General features: G+C 46.5%; 2 protein-coding genes across 1 annotated transcript in view; one reads left to right on the top strand and one right to left on the bottom strand.

Annotated features, from left to right (window-relative positions):
* The window catches only part of Erich1 (glutamate-rich 1), a gene marked incomplete at its 5' end in the record, with an annotated part of 52793804 nt that overhangs the window by 19412128 nt on the left and 33363012 nt on the right, over positions 1–18664 (bottom strand).
* Positions 17974–18664, top strand: part of Prag1 (PEAK1 related kinase activating pseudokinase 1) — a 53269-nt gene continuing 52578 nt past the window's right edge. The window contains 1 exon segment of the mRNA NM_001107315.1: positions 17974–18104. The gene's annotated coding sequence lies outside the window, so the exon portion shown is untranslated.

Below are 18664 nucleotides of genomic sequence, written 5' to 3'. Positions count from 1 at the left end.
TTCAGGGTCTCACCTAGTGATCATCCTTAAAGATAAATATTTACTCATTGCCTTTAAGCCAGTCTGTTTAGGGAAAGGATCTGAATTCTTTCCCTGTGCTTTAAACCCATTTAATGGCATCATTTAATTGCACAGACTCACATTTTGTCTTCTCTTCCCGGTCCTTGAAACATAAGGCTTCTTTTGTCTTTGATTTTCCAATAATTAGCACAGTAATGATGACATAGCAAGTACTCAGTACATGTTTTTTGAAGGAATGCTGGCTACAGGATGGAATGGAGACAAGGAACTGTAAGAGCAAAGTAGCAGCCTGTGACTCCCAGAGTGTTTGCCTGGGACTCTTGTTTCTCATTCTGTATGGAGCCACATCCAGGGACAGGACTGTGTTCAGAGGGAAGAGTCTTTTCAGTAGCTTATTCCCAGGAAAGAACAAACTGATAGCAGCATTCATTCTGTACACTCAGTTGAACAAGAGCTATCAGTAGGTTTCTTTCTGTAAACTCAACTAAAAATGTGATCCACAATCCTCTGCTCTCAGTGGAAGAGACTTAGTCTGATTCAGTCCAGCTCCTTTTTTCTTGAACCGTTGTGGGATCTGGACTTCCTCTAGTCCCAGGACACCCCCTGTCCAGCTGCATCCCTGAGGGGTCACACGCTGTCTAGCCCTGGGCATCAGGTACACAGGAGCAAATGTGTTGCTCTTTGCCATCCTGGCAGTCCCTGCCAATGGAGTGCCTTTTCTGCTCTGTCTCTGACCCATCAGGCACACACAGTTGACTCTGTCCTCCATATCCTGATTCTTTCGCCGCCCTGGGGCAGGAGGCACTAATGTCCTAGGTGATTTATGAAAGAAGGGTAAAGGGTACAAGGAAATGAAATAGACACAAGTATACACATACAGAGAGGAAAAAAGGACCCGGCTAATAGTTCAGAATCCCTCTGCCACATAGATCATTCAAATTAAGATGGATTAGGGGAATCCAAAGAGCCTGGGAAATGCTTGGGAAGCAAACCTGTTGTAAAGTATAGAAGCCACTGGGAAGTGGAGCGAACCTCCTCTCTGAAGCAAACAAACAAGGACAGCGGAATTCTAGTCATTAGGACTGTCCAAAACGGATAGTAGCTGCTTCTGGGGCCAGCAAGTTCCTGGAGAGAAAATGATCAGCCGAGGTTCTGAGGCGTGTTTAGACAGACACTACAGAAGAGATGGACGAGGGCTGGACAGATTGTCTTTAATAGCATCTGGAATGCGATTCTTTGAAGAGTGTGTGTGTGTGTGTGGAGGGGTCTCTGTGTACATATTCACAGAGGATACAGAGAAAGGGAGGAGAGAGAGATAGAAGTGGAGAGGGAGAGGGAGAAGATCAGGAGGAGGAAGACAGAAGAAAGGAGAAGAGAGAAGGAAGAAGCAGGGAGGAGGAAGGGAAGGGAAGAAGCAGGGAGGAGGAAGGGCAGGGAGGGGAAGGGAAGGGAAGGGAAGGGAAGGGAAGGAGCAGGGAGGAGGAAGGGAAGGGAGGGGAAGGGAAGGGAAGGAGCAGGGAGGAGGAAGGGAAGGGAGGGGAAGGGAAGGAGCAGGGAGGGGAAGGGAAGGGAAGGGAAGGGAAGGGAAGGGAAAGGAAGGGAAGGGAAGGGAAGGAGCAGGGAGGGGAAGGGAAGGGAAGGGAAGGGAGGGGAAGGGAAGGGAAGGGAGGGGAAGGGAAGGGAAGGGAAGGGAAGGGAAGGGAAGGGAAGGGAAGGGAAGGGAAGGGAAGGGAAGGGAAGGGAAGGGAAGGGAAGGGAAGACAGAGGCTCATTAGAGAACCAGCATATGAAATTTTGCAGATTCAGAGGCTTGGTAAATCCAAGATCTTCAGGGAAGACCAGTAGGCCGGAGACCCAGGGAACTGCAGTTCAGGTCTAAGGATATCTGCTGTTTTCTCTCTTGTTCTAAGGAGAACTACCTCTTTGGTCTGCTAAGGCCTCAAGTGCCTGGACCAGACCATCCACATTTCAAGGATAATCTTTTTTTCCATCGTATCTAAGAAACATCCTCCCAGAAACACCTGAAACCACAGCTGACCACATACTTAGGCAGCCGAGGACTCAGCCAAGTTGACACATAAAATTAACACCATCATATGGTTCATAATAATTCATTCCAGTTTCTACTGAGTTTCCCACCTCCTGACAATCATGTCCTAACATATGGGTCTGCTTTTGGAAGCAACTTTTGAGACTCTGTGATACAAGGTCCTATAAAATCGCCTACGTTTTCCACTCTCTTCTCTGTTGCTATGTCCCCTCCCTCAAGTTTTTCTTAGAGGAGAAAGATGCTGGAGAAAGAAAGTTTAACTGCAATACTTTTTCAGGGCGATACCACAGCATGTTGCAACACTCTTATGCCTGAGGCGAATGTGTGTGAGGTAAATTCCTCTTGTAGGCACACACCATACCGTAACTCAGCACCTACTGATCTTAGCCCTTTGATGTCTTCATATGTATTTTTCTCCTCACTCTGGTGGGTAATTTTCAAAATGAACGAAGAGTTTAAAGCACTGAGGTTTGGCTCCCAATTTCCTATGGGAAAGATTTTAAAACCTTTCGCACACAATTATCTACAGAAGCTCTATTGTGAAAGAACCATGGAGCAGATACCTGGGGCTGCTGCAGTCTCTGTACCCAGAGCTGCCTCCGCTCTCTCCATTGTGTAGATGTGGATGGGGAGGGCTGTGCTCTTCTCCATGTAGAGAGACTCAGACCCAGAAGGGCAAGTGTAGAGACACTGCTACCTGCTGGAACCTCTGTGACAAGTTGCCATGACCAACCTGCACTGGTTAGAATCACATTTTAGAGTATATGTTTCACACAATAAGCAAAGGACAGTTCTTTTACTTCATCCAAACTAAAAGTAAATATGTTATAATTCACTGGGTTTGGGGCGAGTGAAGTCAAGCTTAAAAAGAAAAGGAAAATGATTTTTTAATCAGTATCAATTAAAACTGCCCAATGCGAGAAACAGGCCAAATAGTCATCAACTTAAGAATGGATAAATGAATTTTAGTAATTTCTCCTGTAGGATACTACTTAGCAAGAAAAAAAAGAGCAAACATTTTTATTCAGGGCATAGTAAATAAGTCTCAGAAGTGTTAGTTAGACTTAATGTAAGAACCCTAGCTTGAAATGCTATATACTGTACAGTCCTATTTGAATAACTTCTGGGAAAGGGCAAAATTATCAAGACAGAGGCAGAATAGTAATGTTCATGGGTGTGGGAAGACAGAAGGAGTCTGACAAGAAAGGAAGGAAATTTGGGGGTATCTTTACTAGATAGGTGGGCATATGACTGTCCCAATCTAAGAAGGGTGATTCCACTTAAAGTAAATCATAAAATTATAACACCAAAAGATGGTTAATTTGGCATCCATAAAATATCTTAGCACATGTGACCTAGAAATAGGGTGCCTAATAACACCAGAATCTCAGAGAGGCGATGAGTTTCCGAGTTTTAGAAAACAACCCAGGGTTGCTGGCAAAAAGGCAAGCCAACTGTGAGAATCTTGCTGACCTTTCTTCCCATCTTCCTCTCCCAGAGCTCCAGGCATCTATAAGCATCCAAGCCTTTAGGGGAGAAGAGAAAGGACAGGGCAAAAAACCTGTTCCCTTAGCAATTCTGCCAGGTGAGTTTTGCCAGCAACCCTGGGTTGTTTTCAAAAACTCGGAAGACTGAAAAGACACAACTCAACTTAAACCTTCTAGGTAGCTACCTGTGAGTACGGGCGGTTCCCTAGAGGAGCCTGCAGTCGTTAACTGGTTTACTATCCACACGAAGTGGGCAGCACACAGCTTCTGTTTCTGCACACAGCTACCGTTTAAGTGTGGCCTGTGGCTTGCAAACTCTTGTTGGAATTTAACCCCCCCCATTGTGATGGAAATTTCACCTACTCTTGGTTATTAGAGATAGGGCCTCTGGGAGGTGATTAGGATTAGATAAGGACATTGGGGTGAAGCCTTGTTAATGATTCCTCCTGTTTGTATAAGACAGAAACCAGGAAATAGACACACACGCATGTGCCCTGCTTTACCATGTGATATCCCACATCACTTTCTGACTCTGTCAGCTGGCAGGCTATCGCCAGGTGTGGTCCGTGAGTCTTGAACCGGAGCTTTAAGCCACAATAGACTCTTCATAACTTACTCAGTCTTTAGCATTGCATTACAGCAACAGAACACAGACTAATAGAGTTACTTTCTGTGGTACGTCAAGGCAACTAAAAAGACGGGATTTTTGTTTGCCTTCAAGGATTGAAACAAAGTGTATGTGTGAGAGTTCCTAGCGTAAAGCTATCAAATGTCAGGGCAGTGATATGCCACTTATAAGGCCAGCCAAAATTTCATTTAAACTCAAGGAAGCATGGGTAGAGAAACAGTCTTAACAGGGTTGGGAAGAGACAGCTGAAAGATAGATAAGCCAACCCTGACTGAAGTGAGTATGTCAAATCGCACCCAAGTGACCTGAACTATGAACCATCTCCAGAGTGTCATTAGCACTAGGAAGTGTCCTTCCTCCTTCAGATTCACCAGGGCCTAAACCTATTTACTTCTTAGCTAAATGCACCATGCGCTGCTACCTGGCATATACTACTGACTCACTGGCACTGCAGTCCTTCCCTTCCTGGGAGAGCTGCAGAAAAGCACATCATTCATCACAAGCACCATGCTAACATCCACTCAGCCAAGCATCGGATATGCAGTGCTGAATTCCGCCTTCTCTGGGCCTCGTGTGTTCTTCTGAGCTGAGGTCACTCATCTGACACACCTCCCTGAACCAAGTCCTCTTTTCTGGATGATAGAGTTTCAAATAGCTTACTGTTTCTCAATAACATGCAGCCCCTGGGTTGAGTTGGACTTTCAGCTCTGATGGATGGAGCGCTTTGTTTTCTCTTTGTTTTCTAACTTATCACCTTGGTGTTGGTTTAACAGTAACCTGTGATGATAAGGATTGCATAGGAAAAGAAGAGGTCAGTCAGAACAGTCCTTTTCAGGGGTGTGTGTGTGTGTGTGTGTGTGTGTGTGTGTGTGTGTGTGTAATCCCTTCCTAGTTCTTCCTGCTGGAACTTCTTGTGTCTTACGTTCACAGAAGTGTTTCTGTGCTTAGGCAGCAAATAAGTCACATAAGGCAGAAGATAAATTGTGCAGCAAGACCAAGTTAGAGTAAACCAAGTTCTTATCAAAGGTTGGCAGGAAAACCTCCAGACTCTAAAACCACCTCTGAGTGATTGCAAATCAGCATCTCTGACCTCTGGTTTTTTGTTTGTTTGGGTTTTTGTTGTAGTTGATATTGTTGTTGTTGTTGTTGTTGTTGTTATTTGGTTGTCATTATCATCAAGACAGAAACAAGATGGAGGCCTGTAAAACATTTAAAGGCAACAAAGGGAGGTTGGGAAGTAGACCCTAAAGGAGTCTGATAGAGATGACTGAACTTCAGGGTGGACTGGCTAAGAGGGTGAGGGTATGGGGAATGGAGGAGACAAAGGGCCTCAGATGAGCATTGAACAAACGAACAAACAAAACCCGGCTAACATTACGTGGGAGAGAAGAAAGGGAAAGGAGGGTTCTAGAACTGATTAAAATAGAAATCATGAAGGGAAAAGACTTTAGATCCACTTGCCAATGGTGACTCATGAAAAAGAGATGTCACCTAGGTGCCCTTGTCTGATAAAGCTCAAGGAAGACCTGGAGATAACCTGAGAAATAATTAGAGATTGTGAACTCCTTCCTAGAGTCCAAATGGGAGGACAGATTAACTGTTGGCTGTAGGAGACAGCAATTTTCTTTTTAAAGAATAAAATTGAGCATTGCTTCACTAAACCATTAGAAACTTTAGAAGTGTTTCGTTTCATTTTGTTTGTTGTTTGTTTTATTTAAGACAAGATCTCACTTTATAGCCCTGGTTGAATTAGGCTAGTAGGCCTCAGATTCACAGAGGCTGGCCTGCCTCTGCCTCCTGAGTGCTAGGGTTAAAGACACAGACCACAGTGCATCAGAACACCTCAGTGGTAAGTCCTAGGTTTTCGTCATTGTTTGTTTGCTTGCTTGCTTGTTTGTTTGTTTTCTATACTACAGACAGCACAAAAGCTGGGTATCCCTAGCAAGGACTTCTAATCTTATGTCCAAGTTCTCACACTCGTGGTGTTTCTATTCTCTAGAAAAAAGCAAGTTCCATGGTTTTGGTCATTTGTTTATAAAAGGAGAACTTTGGGAGTTCTTGTTTTGTTTTTGGTTAGGAGTGGCTATGTCTCAAGATTTATATGTAAAACGGCTAGTGAATGAGCACAGCTGCAGAAGCACATATCACTAAAACTGAGGACATGAGCTTGATCTCCAACACATGCCCGCACACAAAACCACACACGCACAAAGGCAAGCACAAAGAACATTGTCTGTGGTTGCCATGGCCTTGGGGATTAAGGAAATACTCAAAACACCTCTGAGAAGGCATGTTGGTCTTACATCTGGAGTAGCCAAAAGAAGATCTGGTGTACACCCTAACAGGACAAGCTGGGTGGCCGTGGTGGCACACACCTCTAATCCCATCCTTGGGTACACAGCCAACTTGAAGACAGGTGTGGCTGAGTACGCATCTCAAAACTGCAAACAACAGAGAAAAAGTCACTGCATCCTCAGGAGAGCCTAGCTTCCCCAGGTGAGATAACTTCCTGTTTTTACTTGTGAGTGTGGACCAGGGAGGTGATGAAGGGAGACGATCGATCGATCATGGAGAAGCCTCCGGTGTTCTCAGAACTTGGGAGCAAACAAGGAACCTGCTTGGACTCTCAGAGGGGCTTGTCTCTGCGGCTTGCCTTGAGCCTGACACACAGAACCACGCCCCAGCTGAAATAGTCATTCAAGTAATGTGGAGATCGCCGGTAGGATGGAGGGCAGGAGTCTCCGTCCCTGATGGGTGGGATGTGGATTTTAATCACCTGGCAGGGGATCAGATTCGGGTGGTCCAAAGTTAAAAACACAGAATTTAAGACCTTTTCCTTTCCTCTCTCACTGGACTTCTCTTTCTTCTCTCATCTGTTTTCTTCCTTTCCTTTGCGATGTTGAGAAGACTTCACATGCATCCTCATCCCTGAGAAACGGCGCCATAGTCAGGAGCCCTTACCGCTCTTCCAATGGGCATGAGTTCAGCTCCCTTGATCTACATGGCAGCTCCAAAGGATCCGATGCCCTTTTCTAGCCTCTTCAGGTTCCAAACATGTGTGTGGTGAACAGATACACATGCAGGCCAGGTACCCATTATAAAATTAAAAAACAATATTATTTTAAAAATCAAAGTCATCCCGCAGAAGACGTGCATACACCAACCCATTGGATAAGGAAGTGGAAGTCAACAGAAGCATCAAGGAGGGGCGTCTCAGAGTCAGAGGGGTAACAGCCACATCCTCCCCGTTTAAATCCTTGTTCAAAGGCTTCCTGGAACTAAGTTTAAGAGCCCACTTATCTGAAAATCTAGCCATCTCTGTAGAGAGACTATACGTACAAATTGATATATACCGTGTTAAGGGGTAAATCTGGTCTATACTGATTGGTTATGGAAGGCATAGATTTTTTTCCCCATCCTCCCTCCACCATGCCACCCAAATGTAGCTTCCTTGGAAAACAAGAAATGGGGCCGATGGTCCCCATATCAGTTCCTCCCACTGGTTTGCCCAGCACAGGCTGCCCCATGTTAGAGATGTGACTCTCAGGCCACTCTCTGCCAATAGACAAAGCCAGTCTGTGCCCTGACCTGGAAGTCACATTTCTCTTCCTCTGGACACAAGCTCTGTAGGGCCCTGCAAGTGACGGCTGCTCTCATCCCAGCCCTAGTCAGCTGAGTCACAATAGATTTTTCTGTTTACTTTAATATTTTTGTCAAGAATCCATTTCTGTTTGAAAACGGATTCCTTTGTCATCAAAACCCTCCTCTCTGTCTTGTGTCTTGTGATGCTGACCCAGGGATGAAAACACTAGATATTGGAATATTTGTTTAAAGAAGAATTAGAGATTAGACTCTTGAGTTTCTCGTGGCACGAGTACATTTTCCTCTGCTAGAATACTTCCATGAGGCATCTTTCTGGAACCTGCTTTCTCATCCAACGCCCCAGACTCCCCTCCACCCCTTCATCCGCCTTCCAACTCCCACGCACCCCACCCGACCCTGAATCCCTCCTCGTCCCCCACAACACACACCCCGGCAAGCCTGTCTGGCAGCTCTGCGGGTGTCCCCTCAGCCTCTGCTCACAAAGCCTGCTTGTTAATCAGCCCATCACGTGTCTTTTGACCCCCTTACTACCCTGCTTTCTCCACATCTCTTCCAGCCAATCGCCGCTACCTCTTCCAAAGAAGAAAAAGCCAAACAACCAGTCAAAAGAGCTACTATCCTAGAGAGTCCTTAACAAGGCCTACAGCTTTTCCAGTAAAGGAGGCCGAGCTGTTGTTCCCCTCCCCCTCCTAGACCAGCTGACCCTGCCCCACAAACTCTCGCCTTCCTGGGTCACTGCAAAGCTTTTACTAACTCTCCATGCTGTGGCCACTGGGCATTCTGGGAAGCCTCTCAGCTATCATACTTGTGCCCGCTCCTTCTGTACCGGCTGAGAACATCGATCTCCTTCTGATCATAGATGAAGGGCAGCGGTTGGAATGCTGTGCAGAGTTTCTGGGTTGTTTTAATAACTATGGGATGTGGTAAGTTGAATGAAAATGGCTCTCACAGGTTCATGGGGTGTGCCACTATTAGGAGGTGTGGCTTTGTTAGACTAGATGTGGCCTTGCTGAAAGAAGTGTGTCACTTAGGGTGGGCTTCGAGGTTTCAGACGCTTAAGCCAGACCCTTTGTCACTCTCTCTTTATGCTGTTTGAGGAACTAGATAGAGAACTTTCAAGCTATGTCTTCAGCAACTCGTCTGCCTGTGTCTGGCTGTGTGCCATCATGCTTCCTTCAATGACAATAAAGGACTAAACCTCTGAACTGTAAGCCATCCCTAATTAAATGCTTTCCTTGCTATGGTCATGGTGTCCTCTTCACAGCAATAAAAACCCAAAACTAGGAAGAAATATCTATTTTCTAGAACCTTCTGAGGTGGACTATTGACTGACTGGTCTGGCTATGAAAGTCTCCCACACCTCACTTTACTGAAATTCAAATGAGAAGAATACTAATTGTATACATTATGACTTGGGAAGACACAGTTGTACTTGTAGAAGGCCCTGCCATTAACACAATGAGGTTGGAAAGGACCTTGCCCACTGTGTAATGTCGATGGAAAGTAGAAAGAAGGCTTCACACACCCACAGGTCCTAAGAGTGGAGGTTTCACTTCCTACCCATTGTCCGCTCACTCTGCCCCTCACGGAAATGAGATAACATCTGTCTCTGGGCCAAATTTATCTCATTAGAAACTCAAAAAGAGAGATGCTAAAATCCACTTTTTATTTGGACTGGTTTTATCTTGGGATGTACCATGAAGAGAAATAAGAAATTTTCCCAGATGGGATTTTACCAGTCCTGGTTATGAACGGCAGAAGTGACTGAGACTCAGTGGTGCCCATAGAACCTAAGCCCTGACTGCTGTGGGAATGTAGAGAACGGACTCTAGGCCACTGAACGTCAGCAAACTGTGTCCTGTTTCCTCATGAGGAGTTACTGAGCAGCAAACCACCCACAGGTTCTGTAATGTTATAGGATCAGAGACTAAGCTCTTTCCTTCACAGACTTTATAATGATGGTCTTTTCGGTGACCAAGACAATGGGTTTCTCTAACCTATTTCAACTACCAAAAACAGTTGAGAAGCAGATTCCTATGTCAGTTGCTAGACATCATAAAGTTTCCTACTTTATTCATTTTAAATACACAAATTCAATGACCCTGAGTAAAATTCCTTACTGTTCTAACAGAACTGTTCATATGCAGAAGTGTACACCTGTTAAAACCATAGCTTTGTGCCTATTAAACTTGAAGTCTCCACTCATTCTCCCCCAGCTCTGACCACCCTTGCTTTCTGTCCTGCCTCTGTGACGTTGACTGTTCCTTGTCTCTCAAATAACTGTGTGGTATCGTCATTTTATGACTGGCTTTTTGATTAGGCACCGTTTCCCTCAGCACTCGTGAGTGTTGTAACAGGCATCAGAATGTCCCCGTCTTTCTGGCCTGAATGTCAGTCCTTTGCCTTTCCTCCTATAAGCAACTTGTGCGACAATGGATCATCCCCAATAAAGGTCAGTGATTTATAACAAATTGGTCATGTTTTTCAACCATGGTCAAAAAATCTTGCTTTTAGCTACCCCGGCCCTATCTCAGACCGGAATCTGCTTCCTATCACCCCAGATTTGCCTTTTCTGGATATTCCATACCAATAGATACCACAAGCAATCGCCCATGTTTGGCCTCGTTTGCTTAGCTTAGGGCTGATAAGGTTCTAGAGTAGCAGTTCTCAACCCGTGGGTCTCCACCTCTTTGGGGGTTGAATGAGGCCAAAGACCATCCTGCATATCACACAGTTACATGACAATTCACAACAGTAGCAAATGACAGGTATGAAGTAGCAATGAAAATAATGTTATGGTTCGAGGTCACCACAACCTGAGGAATTGTATTAAAGGGTCGCAGCATTAGGAACACTGAGAACCACTAAAGGAAAATGGAGTGTTATATTTTGAACCAATAGTTTACTCTTCTTCTTTTGTTTGTTTGTTTTTTATTCCCAAATAGTAATTCCATTGTACCAGGTATATCATATCTTACTTACTCATTCTTGAATTGATGGACAACATGGGCTCTTGCATGCTGGGTATTATTGCTTGTGGTAGGCCTGTGTGTTCAAGCCTTTGAATGAATATATTTTCATGTGTCCTGGGTAGGTCCCAAAGTGGGACTGCTGGATTATGCGACAAGTTTAAAGAAATTGTGAAAGTTTCCCGAAAGGTTTGTCCATGAGGGAGGTTTCTTTACGGAAGACTGGTGGACCATTCAAAGGGGATAGGGTGTTTCTTCTTGTGATGGTTTGTATATGCTCAGCCCAGGGGATGGCACTATTAGAAGGTGTGGCCTTGTTGGAGTAGGCGTGGCACTGTGGGCGTGGCTTTAAGATCCTCATCCTAGCTGCCTGGAAGCCAGTCTTCCACTAACAGCCTTCAGATGAAGATGTAGAACTCTCAGCTCCTCCTGCACCATGCCTGCCTGGATGCTGCCATGCTCCCACCTTGATGATAATGGACTGAACCATCTGTCAGCCAGCCCCAATTAAAGGTTGTCCTTTATAAGACTTGCCATGGTCATGGTGTCTGTTCATAGCAGTAAAACTCTAACTAAAACACCTCTCCAGCTCTTCCTCCTGTGACAGACTCCACTTCCCTTTGCTCTGACTACAGCATACAGACCATGTCAAGCAGTGAGAGTCATGACTGTCCCATGTGGCTTTGGTACATGTCACTTCACATTGCCTTAGAGAAGAGGTGCACTTAACCCATACACGTGAAGGTTCAAATTGTGGAACCAGGACTTGCTCCCACCGACACCCCAAAACTGAAGAGCAGAGGAGTTGTCAATAAAAACCGGGCATCCTCTTTTCAAGTCAGGCAAAGACTGAATGAAGGGACACGTAAACTTCCTGTTACAAGGTGCCTTTCGGGAATTTGGCTCCCAAATTATACTCTTACAAGGTGGGTCTTAGAAAACCCTTTGCCTTCTCAGCGGGAGTGTCTGCCACTCATTGGAACATTTTCATTTTAGAAACAATGTTTGTTTCCTACTGACTACTCTGAAAAGTATCCAAAACTGATAACAAAATTACACAGATGTTATTCTCTGAATTCCAAAATTTGCTGTATTAACAGAGTCAGGCTCTGGCTTTTGTTCAACGAGAGAGTCCTTTATTGTTTCCCCCTGGGTCTGATATTGGCAGTCTTTGCCTTCTGTGGTTCGTGGACGTCTGATACCCTCTTTCTCAAATGGCAATGGATGTTGAGGGGATATCCCTGGCATTCTCTGGCTCCTATGGATGGCATACTTGTGCTGTCTTTTGCCTGTGTCTTCACCCTGCCCTCCTTTGTGTGTGCCTGCTTTTGTCCAAGTTTCCCTTTTCAGAAGAATATCAGCTACACTGGATGAGAACCCACCCTCATGAACTCATTTTTACCTTAGATTTTTAGAGAACCTCGTACCAAATAAGATCCTGCTCTGAGTTCTAGGGGATAGGGTTGCAACACATCTTTTGGTGGGAAAGGGGCAGGAAACATTTTAAAAATGTTTCAGCAGCAACATTTTAAAAATGGCTTCTTTTAAAAACATATTAATGTGTCTGTTACCGATTTGTACATCTGATGAAAATTATATGTGAAAAAGAAAATGTGACACCCTCCCCCCAATACTGACATCTGGGCTCCATGTAGTGTGTGGGCAGAAAGAAAGATCATAAAGGCTGAGAAGTGAACTTCTAGTTCTCAGGTTCCTGTGGCTTGTGATTCAGTCGTCCTACATATGTTATTTAAATACTTTCCAGTTTGGGCGGAAACAAGCAAACAACTATTGAGTGCTTAGTATATTAGAAATTTTTCAACTGTTTGGTCTTGAGTAGAACTATTACCTAGGACCAAAGCTAGAGAAGGATCAAGGGTTTGGTAAGTTTTACTTATAAATTGAATTTGGGCTAGGCATGTCTTCAAACCCAGCACCAAGGAGGCAAAGGCCAGTGTATCTCTGAGTTCGAGACCAGCCTGATCTACAGAGTGAGTTTCAGTCCAGCATAGGACTACACAAAGAAACCCTGTTTTGAAAAACCAGAAATTAATTTGTATTCTTTATGTAGGAGTGGGGATAAACTTTATTTTGGGATGGGATTCTAGAGATCAACTCTAGGATCCTGCATGATTAAACAAGCCCTCTACCACTCAGTGCACCCCAGCTCAACCCAGCCATTTAATGTAGTTTAGTTTTGTTTGCTTTGTGGTGAAATGGGTGCTTATTGCATTGCAAAGACTGGCCTCAAAATCCTGGGCTCACATAACTCTCCTGCCCCAGCTTCCTTAACAGCTTTGGGTCAATATATACCCTTGTCCCCACTGAATGAAATTTTTTTAAAAATATTTTTTCTTTTTCTTTTTCTTTTTTCTTTTCTCGACAAGGATATGACAAGGGATGAACCAGTAAGACTTCCTCAGATGAGGAAGAAATAGTTCTGGATTGGTGACTATAGACTCTGGGAGGAAATATGTGGAAGAATCAGGCTATAAATGCTTGCCAGATCACCCTTTCTCTAGTTTGTAAAGAATGTCACTTACAAGGGGGACAGAAAGAACCCAGGGTATTGTTATTGTTGTTGTTGTTGTTGTTGTTGTGGTGGTGGTGGTGGTGGTGGTGGTGGTGGTGGTGATGATGGTGATGATGATGATGATGATGATGATGATGATGATGATGTGCACGACATATGTGTATGTATGCACAGTGTGTACATAGTGCCATGTGAAGGTCGGAGAACAACTTTGTGGAGGTGGGTCTCTCCTTCCAATTCTCCCTGAGTTCCAGGGGTCAAACTCAGATCACCAGTCTTGTGCAAGTGTCTTACCTGCTATGCAAACTTGGTGCCAGCACTGTCCCCTCCAGGAGAGTTCGCCACAGCAACTTTGAGGAAGACCTTTTTCTTCCCTTCTCCCTTACTCTCAGTCTCTTCTATGGTGATCTCGGGACCCTGAATACCACCAGCTGGGGCCTGACATCAGGACCAGTTCTCAGAGTGTACCTGCTCATAGCTGGCTCTCTTAGTTAGGGTTTTAATGCTGTGAACGGACACCATGCCCAAGCATATTCAAACCACCACACTTGATAGCATTCTCCTGGTGTGCATGAGAGACTCCTTTTCTCCATGTGGATCCCTGTCTAGGCCAAGGTTTATAGCCCTCAAGTCTACTTGGGTTCTTCCTACTGCAATGTCATTTGTAGCTTTCTACTGATATTCATAAAATGACTGAGAGCTGAAGCTTATCCCAAACTATCCCCACCCGCAAGTAACCCAGGACAACTCTTCTTCCCTGATTCTCTATTCTTCAAAGAGTTCTATTCAGACAGGACTGTAGTTGGGATTTTCAAAGTTTAGAGGAATAGTGGCTAACATTATTTTTTCATGGTTTCTTCTAGGTAACTGTGTCCCCCAACCCTCCACGTCTCTGTGCTGTTTTTTGTTCCTTATTGATGATATGGTTCCTAGTTCCCCTCTCAGGTCTTCAATGCCATCCTTTCCTCTGCCAGATGGCTACTGGGGATTACATGTGAGCTCTCTGGCTTGCCAGACGAGCTTTCTACCCCTGAGCGATATCCACTGACTTTTTTTTTCTCCCCGGAGCTGGGGACCGAACCCAGGGCCTTGCGCTTGCTAGGCAAGCGCTCTACCACTGAGCTAAATCCCCAACCCCTCCACTGACTTCTTATTGGTACTAAGGATACTACCATCCTGTCCGTACACAGAGATCAGAATTCTGCTGGGAATCTTTAATTCCTTGTCTTCCGCTACACAGTGGTTCTGTGAGATTTAAATGAGAGACTCCACATACATAACTGTGCACTTTTTGGCTTGACACAGCCAGTGCTTCATTGTGTAAGTTAGTAAATATGGCACTCCATCCATCAATGCTGTAGTCATCTCCAAGTCCGAACCTCTCGAAAGAAGCCATCTTTGCTCTCTTCCTTGCTGTGCCCCTATCCAAGGCCACCGTCTCCCATCTGGACCTGGGGTAGAAACTCTGTCATGCTTCTTGTTTCTAATCTCTTTCCCTGCTTCCTAGTCAGTCTGGAATACAAGATCCAAGGAGTCCTGAAGAGAAAATACCTTAGATGACATCACACTCTGGCTTAGAAATCTCTGTGCTTTCTGATTGACTCACCTGAAAACCAGCTCTTTCCATCCCGTGTCACCTTACAGTTGCACTGTGTCTCCTGTCATCGTGCTCCAGCTGGACTGCCATCGAAGTCTTGGGCCACTCCCATATCCATTCCTTTGTAGATACCATACCTGCAGTCTGGAAAGTCCCCATTGTCCCTTTCTCACTGTGCAAAGGTCCCTTCCTCCATGAAAGGGCTACTGTGTCTCTTTCTCTGCCCCGCCCCAACTCACTCCATTCCCTTCTGAGAGCTTCCACTTGTCTCTTACTGTTTCCCCTATAAAACCCCATCCATAGCTTCCTAGGGAGAAGCAACTTCAATAAATATTCATGGACTGAAATTGAACACCTTTCTGACATTAAGGTGAGAGGCATTTCTGTTTTGGTCAGATGGAAAAAGACCATGAATGAGAATTCTTTAGCCCGGTCTTCATGCTTTCTGAGCCTTCTCAAATATCCCAGCTGGTGTTTTCTTAACATAACTTAATGGCACATACTTCCTGATTCTGCCTCTTGGGATCTTCAGATATAAACTACTTTACCTTACCCCAAAGTACCCCCTGTCTCAATCTTGTCTCTCAATCTCCTAAAATTTAACTGCTCTCTTGTACAGAATGGTGCCCAAGCACTAAAACACCCAAGAGAATTGCTCCTATAAAAGGTCCGATCTGTATCTAAGAACTCAGGTCCTGAGTAGAAATCACCATGAAAACCAACCAGTAAGCCGCCAGATGCTGAGCACGCACAAATTGCACTGCATTGCAGGGTGCGGGGTGCAAGTCTGAGCGGAATGGCCACCACACGCGTGAGCTTACCAGGGGACACAACCCACTTCAGAGCTGCAGGAAGAGTGCTGTGCAAGCCGGTGGTACTTCGTGCCTGTCTCAGTCACTTTTGAAGATTTGTTTTTCATTAGGCAGGCTGAAGACTTCTCTGCTACCGGCAGAAAAGAAAAGAGAAGAGAAGAAAAGAGAAGGAAAGAAAAGAAAAGAAGCCACGCTATGGATCAGCAGCGGCAGTATTGTGTATTTATCTCTTATGGGTGCAGCAAACCATTTGGGAACAGTTTATGGAGCAGAAATTCCAAATTAACCCTTCCCTCGCTGTGTCATGATATAGAACCCTGGCGGTCTCGCTGTCCCGCCATGTTTGTTGTAAACTTCGATTCTTTTAATTGGATTCTTTAGGTTGTTTGTGCATTAAGGACGCATTAGGTAAAGGAAGTAAAGAGTTGAAGGTGTCTTTTATGTGCTTGGCATGGCCTTATCGTGGGAAGTGTCTATGCCCCTTGGAGAGGACTTTGCAATGAAAGAAATGGACGATGTGGAGTCGGGCAGCTCTGAATCCTGAGAGCCATGAATGAGTCAAAAACCCATGTGAGAGGGCCCAGTGTTACTGAACTGCAAGCCCCTCTTGGTCTGGACTGTTTGTCCAGTGCAGACCATTTTGTACCTGCCTACTTGTTGGCACCTTCCCCTCTGGTGTCTAAAGTAAGTGGATCCCTCGGGAGAACATAACGCTACTGGCGCCATTCCACCAGAGTTTTCCTACGAATTGGTTGATAGGATTGGTGGGTAGGGCAACATGTCGGACTCTCAGTGGAGTCAGGCAGCTCTTGGTTTCCCATCTCAAAACTACAGCTTTTCACCCGGGGAGCCCTGGCAAAGGATAGGCCCCTTCCGGACCTATTTTATGCTGTGTCGAACGTGCTAACCGCGCCCTGTGACGGTGCCTGGCATGATGTCGGTTCTTTGTAAATGTTCGTATTGCTTCCATCCATCTGCATCTTCTTTTCCTTCTATCCACACTCATATGCGTAATGAGGGGTGATGAGTAAACTCTCCTTGTGGTCTCTTTCCCCTTCTCACATAGAAGCTATCCAAAACATGTCTTTCCCTCTTGCAACTTCTATATAGCCCTGCCAGTGTTAGCACCACATGAAGAAGAGGGCGTGGGGTGGGGTGGGTGGCTGGGATGGTACCTTCCTTCTCGAAGTAGAGTCATCCTGATTAAGGGTGTAACTCCAAGTAGGAGTTACACTGCCCTGTCTCTGTAAAGCAGAGGGAAGCAACCAGAGGGGCAGAGGGAAGCAACCAGACGTGTTGGGGAGGGGGGCGGGGGAGAATTCCATTTTCACTCAGGCTTAGCCCTGAGAGGTAACTTCAATGCCTGGGTTCTCGGGGGAACACCCAGGGCAAGGTGCAAGTCTGTCCTACTCAGGCAGCTGGAGGAAGGGAGGTGACTGGCTGGTTCTCCTGGGAGTTAAAAGATTTCTCGCCCGAGGAACAATATCTCGAACTCCTTGTATCTCAGCCAGTGACTCACGCACTGGAAACGGGTGTAAACACAGGTGGAGGAGCTGGGTGCCCCAGCATGATTGAAGGCCGGTCCTCCAGGCCAACACTTGCATTCCAATGTTTAACACTAAAGTTCAAAGAGATGTGCTGAACCATTTGTCAGAGGCCTGGACATGAGGAGCTGAGCAGGACCTGAAATCTCAGAATTGCCAGCCCAGCTCGTAGGATAACAGTAAGTGGTAGTGACGACGCCCACGCCCCTTTCACAGCCCACCGCCCTTGATCTTATCATTGTACTCCCGACCCCCTCTCTTCCGTGTTTCGTTCTTTTTCTCCCTCCCCACCAGGGTCTCCCAGGGTCGTCCGGGTGGAGGGATGAGAATAAATCTACTCCGGCACACCTATCTGAGCATTGTAGTTAAGGAAAGCTGGGAGCATCAGAGATCTTCCTAGCAGAACTGCACTGAGCAAGGATTGAGCTGGGGACGCTCTTGGGGGCTCAGCTCCAGGTCCAGGGGCGCCAGGGCTCGGACTGGGGGCGGAGCCTCGCGGTGGCGAGCGAGGGGGCGGGGCGCAGTGCGGAGTTCCTAGGGACCTGGGTAGGGGCGATCTCCCGCCCTCCAGGGCTGGGGACCGGCAGAGTGGCGGGACGCGCAGGCCCGGTGGAAACGCGGGGCAGCGGCGAGGACTGCGGGGGTGCGGCGGGAGTCGGGCGGGCGGCGTCACCCGAGGCGGAGGGGGCGGAGCCGCGATCGCAGCTGCCACCCGGCCGCCGGGCCCAGGCAGAAGTCAGCCGCCCGCGGCTGGGCAAGCACTGCGCGCAGACACGCTACAGACAATGCTCCGGGACGCCCGGCGGGGCAGCGGACCGCTGGGCCACCGACGGCGAAGCTGCGGAACCACAGCTCCCCAGGTGAGCCCACCACTCTCTCTCCAGATCCCGCCGCTTTTTGTCTGGCGAACGTGGCGGCCCAGGGGCTTTCGCAGAGTCTCTGTGGTGGCGGGGCGAACCAGCCCCTACTGGCGTCCCCCGGGGTGACAGGCGACCGATCGGAGCGCGTGGAGAGTCCGGACCTCGTGCTCCGGGTTGTGCCCTCGGTGCAGGCGCCGAAACGGGAAAGCTAGGGAGCCGGAGGGGGTATTTTCAATTCATTCGAGAAATGCCCGCTTTGAAATCGGGAAACTTTTCCTTGGAGTTCCGGGAAGGGTGATAGACTGCTGTAATGGTTTTACTGGTCTTGCTGGTCTGGCTGCTCTGTTTTGTGTGTTGGGAACTGCTTTCTGCCATGAGTATTGTCAAAGGAGCAGAGGGGCAGAGGCCGTTCGGGCTGCTCCGGCCAGACTAATTGGGGGGTCCAAGGAAGCCACCTTCAGGCTGCAGCTGATCTCCAAAGGAAGGTGATATCCGTTTGATGAACCTGGTGATCATTCCATACCTGGAGCTAGTTTTCAACCTTTGCTTGTGAACCCTCT

The sequence above is a fragment of the Rattus norvegicus genome, chromosome 16 (genome assembly GCF_021556685.1).
Source record: "Rattus norvegicus strain SHRSP/BbbUtx chromosome 16, alternate assembly SHRSP_T2T, whole genome shotgun sequence".
NCBI lineage: Eukaryota > Metazoa > Chordata > Mammalia > Rodentia > Muridae > Rattus > Rattus norvegicus.
Note: the sequence above shows the minus strand (reverse complement) of the source record. Positions and strands in the feature narration are given on the sequence as shown.